Source organism: Myodes glareolus, chromosome 17 (assembly GCF_982192425.1).
Source record: "Myodes glareolus chromosome 17, mMyoGla1.1, whole genome shotgun sequence".
Lineage (NCBI taxonomy): Eukaryota > Metazoa > Chordata > Mammalia > Rodentia > Cricetidae > Myodes > Myodes glareolus.
The window spans coordinates 44,648,646-44,654,645 of record NC_142042.1 but is presented as its reverse complement, the minus strand read 5'-3'; positions in this window follow the sequence as shown (position 1 = coordinate 44,654,645).

The window sequence follows — 6,000 nt, the reverse complement described above, 5'->3', positions numbered from 1 at the left end:
AGACTGGATCAAAAAAAAAATGTCCCCTCGCCATATAATAATCAAAACACAAAACATTCAGATTAAAGAAAGAATATTAAGAGCTGCAAAGGAAAAAGGTCAAGTGACTTATAAAGGTAAACCTATCAGGCTTACACCAGACTTCTCTATGGAAACCATGAAAGCCAGAAGATCCTGGATAGAGGTACTGCAGAAACTAAGAGACCATGGACGCAAACCCAGACTAATATACCCAGCCAAGCTATCGTTCACTATCAATGGAGAAAACAAAATATTCCAGGATAAAAATAAATTTAAACAATTCGTAGCCACAAATCCAGCCCTACAGAAAGTAATAGAAGGAAAGTCACAACCCAAGGAATCCAACATTGCCATCACTGCCTACAATAACCCAGACATCTAGAGACCCTTCACAACCACAACTCAAAGAAGAGAAACACACAAACTCTACTACACACACACACACACACACACACACACACACACACACACACACACAAATAATAAACGGAATCAACAACCACTGGTCATTAATATCACTTAATATTAATGGACTCAACTCACCTATAAAAAGGCACAGACTTAGAAACTGGATAAGAAAACAGGATCCAACATTCTGCTGTTTACAAGAAACACACCTCAACCACAGATCAGACATCTACTCAGAGTAAAGGGTTGGGAAAAGGTTTTCCAAGCAAACAGACCTAAGAAACAAGCTGGTGTGGCAATTCTAATATCTAACAAAATTGACTTCAAACTAAAATCAATCAGAAGAGATGGAGGTGGACATTTCATACTCATAACAGGAACAATTAATCAGGAGAAAGTCTTAATCCTGAATATCTATGCCCCTAATATAAAAGCACCCACTTATATAAAAGAAAAACGTTTAGAACTCAAGGCAGTCATCAAACCACACACACTAATAGTAGGAGACTTCAACACACATCTCTCACCAATGGACAGATCAATCAAACAGAAACTCAACAGAGCAATAAGAGAATTGCTAGAGGTAATGAATCAAATGGACTTAACAGATATCTATAGAACATTCTACCCAAAAAGGAAAGAATATACCTTCTTCTCTGCAGCTCATGGAACCTTGTCGAAAATTGACCACATACTCGGTAACAAAGCAAACTTTCACAGATACAAAAAAATACTAGTAATCACCTGTGTCTTGTTGGATCACCACGGAATAAACTTAGAATTCAATTAGAATTCGAATTCCAGAAAGCCTACAAATATGTGGAAGTTGGACAGTCAACTATTGAATCATCCTTGGGTCAAGGAAGAAATAAAGAAAGAAATTAAAGTCTTCCTTGAATTTAATGAAAATAAAGACACAACATACTCAAACCTATGGGACACAATGAAAGCAGTTCTAAGAGGAGAGTTCATAGCACTAAGTGCCCAATTAAAGAAAACGGGGAAAGCATATATTGGAGACTTAACAGCACACCTAAAAGCTCTGGAAAAAAAAGAAACAGACTCTCCCAGGAGGAGTAGAAGACTGGAAATAATCAAACTGAGGGCTGAAATCAACAAAATAGAAACACAGAAAACAATCCAAAGAATCAACGAAACAAAAAGTTGGTTCTTGGAGAAAATCAACAAGACTGACAAACCCCTAGCCAAACTAATCAAACGGCAGAGAGAGAACACTCAATTTAATAAGATCAGAAATGAAAAGGGGGACATAACAACAGACACAGTGGAAATTCAGAGAATCATTAGATCTTCCTATGAGAGTTTAGATGCCACAAAGTTGGAAAATGTACAAGAAATGGATTGCTTTTTAGATAAATATCATTTACCCAAGTTAAATCAAGACCAGGTGAACAATCTACACAGACCTGTTAGTCGCAAAGAATTAGAAGCTGTTATCAAAAACCTCCGACCAAAAAAAGACCAGGGCCAGATGGTTTCAATGCAGAATTCTACCGGAACTTCCAAGAAGAACTGATACCTATACTCCTTAAGGTATTTCACAATATAGAAACAGAAGAATCATTGCCAAACTCTTTTTATGAAGCTACAGTTACTCTGATACCAAAACTACACAAAGACACAACTAAGAAAGAGAATTACAGACCAATCTCACTCATGAACATTGACGCAAAAATACTCAATAAAATACTGGCAAACTGAATCCAAGAATACATTAGAAAAATTATCCATTATGATCATGTGGGCTTCATCCCAGAGATGCAGGGCTGGTTCAACATACGCAAATCTATCAATGTAATCCATCATATAAATAAACTGAAAGAAAAAAACCATATGATCATTTCATTGGATGCTGAAAAAGCATTTGACAAAATTCAACACCCCTTTATGATAAGGGTGTTGGAGAGATTGGGTATAGGAGGATCATACCTAAATATAATAAAAGCAATATATAATAAGCCGACAGCTAACATCAAATTGAACGGAGGGAAACTCAAAGCCATTCCACTAAAATCAGGAATACGACAAAGCTGTCCACTCTCTCCATACCTCTTCAATATAGTGCTTGAAGTTCTAGCAATAGCAATACGATAACATAAGGAGATCAAGGGGATTTGAATTGGAAAGGATGAAGTTAAACTTTCGTTATTTGCAGACGATATGATTGTGTATATAAGCGACCCCAAAAACGCTACCAAAGAACTTCTACAATTGATAAACACATTTAGTAATGTGACAGGATACAAGATCAACTCCAAAAAATTGGTTGCCCTCCTATACACAAAGGATAAAGAAGCAGAGAGGGAAATCAGAAACATCACCTTTCATGATAGCCACAAATAGCATAAAATATCTTGGGGTAACTTTAACCAAGGAAATGAATGACCTATTTGACAAGAACTTTAAGTCCTTGAAGAAAGAAATTGAGGAGCATACCAGAAAATGGAAAGACCTCCCCTGTTCTTGGATTGGGAGAATCAACATAGTAAAAATGGCAATTCTACCAAAAGCAATCTATAGAATCAACACAATTCCCATCAAAATTCCATCAAACTTCTTCACAGACCTTGAGAGAACAATAATCACGTTTATTTGGATAAACAAAAAACCCAGGATAGCCAAAACAATCTTATACAATAAAGGAACTTCTGGAGGCATTACCATCCCTGACTTCGAACTCTATTACAGAGCAACAGTATTGAAAACAGCTTGGTATTGGCATAACAACAGAGAAGTCGACCTATGGAATCGAATAGAAGACCCGGGTATTAACCCACAAACGTATGAACCCTTGATATTTGACAAGGGAGCTAAAGGCATACAATGGAAGAAGGATAGCATCTTTAACAAATGGTGCTGGCATAACTGGATGTCAACCTGTAGAAGAATGAAAATAGATCCATATCTATCACCATGCACAAAAGTCAGGTCCAAGTGGATTAAAGACATCAACATTAATCCGACCACTTTGAACCTGATAGAAGAGAAAGTGGGAAGTAGTCTACAAGATATAGGCACAGGAGACCAGTTCCTAAGCAGAACCCCAGGAGCGCAGACAATAAGAGAAGCAATGAATAAATGGGACCTACTGAAACCGAGAAGCTTCTGTAAAGCAAAGGACACTGTCAGTAAGACAAAAAGTCTACCTTCCGACTGGGAGAAGATCTTCACAAATCCCTCATCAGACAAAGGTCTGATCTCCAAAATATACAAAGAACTCAAGAAACTAGACACTAAAACTCTAATTAACCCAATTAAAAAATGGGGTACTGAACTGAACAGAGAATTCACAACAGATGAACTTCGAATGGCCAAAAGGCACTTAAGGTCATGCTCAACCTCCTTAGCGATCAGGGAAATGCAAATCCAAACAACTTTGAGATATCATCTTATACCTGTCAGAATAGCCAAACTCAAAAACACCAATGATAGCCTATGCTGGAGAGGATGTGGAATGAGGGGAACACTCATCCATTGTTGGTGGGAATGCAAACTTGTGCAGCCACTGTGGAAATCAGTGTGGCGGTTTCTCAGGAAACTGGGAGTCAGCCTCCCTCAGGACCCAGCAATTCCACTCTTGGGAATATACCCTAGAGATTCCCTAACATACTACAAAAGCATTTGTTCCACTATGTTCATAGCTGCACTATTTGTAATAGCCAGAAACTGGAAACAGCCTAGGTGCCCCTCAATAGAAGAATGGTTTAATAAGGTGTGGAACATATACACATTAGAGTTTTATTCAGCGGTAAAAAACAATGACATCTTGAATTTTGCATGCAAATGGATGGAAATAGAAAACGCTTTACTGAGTGAGGTAAGCCAGACCCAAAAAGAGGAACACGGTATGTATTCACTCATAAGTGGATTCTAACCATAATTTAAGGTCTTTGAGCCTATTATTCGTGATCCTAGAGAAGCTAAATAAGATGAACCTGATGAAGATTATTTAGCTATCCGCCAGGAGGTAGGAAATAGACAAGAGTCCCAGGTAACCTCGGGTGCATGGGGAGGGTGGTAGGGTTGTTGGAAGGGGAGAGGGTTGGAGAGAAGGGAGTAGGGGAGGAATGGGGAAAGATCGGGGGACTGGGATGGGGGGGAGGGAGGAAGGATGGATATGGGATCAGTCACATATATACCTCAACTAAGGGAATCATTTTAGGGTTTACAAGAGACTTGATTATAAAGGGGATCCCAGGTCCAAGGAGAGATCCCCAGATGGTTCTCTGGACAGAGGAGAGAGTGCCTGAACCGGCCTTGGCCCATAACCATACTGATGAATATTTTGCTTATCACCATATAACCTTCATCTGGTGATGGATGGAGATAGGGACAGAGACCCACATAGTAAAACTGGACTTAACTCCCTAGGTCCAAATGAGAAGCAGAAGGAAAGAGAACGTGAGTAAAGACGGCAAGATCAGAGAGAACCTTCATCCCACGATGGATGGCGATACAGATGGAGACCCATATTGGAGCACGGGACTGAGCCGCCTAAGGTCCAAATGAGGAGCAGAAGGCTGAAGAAAATGAAAAAGGAAATAAGGACTGCGAGGGATGTGATCACCTACTGATACAAGGGGATGGATCTAATGAGAGTTTACAAAGGCCAGTTGGACTGGGACTGAACGAGGACGCAATCCAACCAGATTCTCTGAATGTGGCCGGATTCTCTGAATGTGGCTGGCCGGAGTCTTTCTGAAAAGCCATTGACAATGGCACTGGGATTTGTTTCCTCTGCATATACTGGATTTTGGGGATCCAGTTCGTCTGGACACTCACCTTCCTGGACCTGGAGGGAGGCGGGAGGAACTTGAACTTCCCACTGGGCAGGAAACCCTGACTGCTCTTAGGGATGGAGAGGGAGGAGGAGAGGGAGTGGGGGAGTGGGAGGGTACTGGGAGGAGGGGCGGAAATGGAAACTTTTATAATTTAATAAAATTAAAAAAATAAAGTTTTACATTCTATACTTTAAATTATATTTCTTTTAAAGCAATGTACAATATTTTGATTAAAATTTGTAAATAACTTTAAATGCTCATCTATTTGAACAAACATCCACTAAAGACTTATACAGAAGTATAATAATTGTCATGAAAATATTTGCATGACTGGACCATATGAAAGATAGAAAGATGATTCATTTCATGGAGTTATTTTGTGCTGGACTGATTATATATTGTAAGATATTAAGTACCATAAGGAGAAGATATATGATTGGTTACAAAGCTTACAAAGATTACACAGGATATCAGAAGGTAGTTTATCAGGGAGACATAGGAATAATTAAGGTATTTAAGAAATTTCTGAAAAATTAGAGTCAAATAACTGAAAATCATAACAAAATAGAATTGAAGAATGAAATACAGATATTAACTCCTATTAGCAAGAGATAATTACAACGGGAGGGTAAGACTTGGGCTGATAGTGCAAGCCAAGGTCATGGTGGAAGTCGAATGTGGAATCTGATCAGACAGCTAGAGGTGGGAAACAGCTCTACAAGAGTCAGCTGCAACTAAACATCTGGAACTCGTGGATATTCATGGAAAC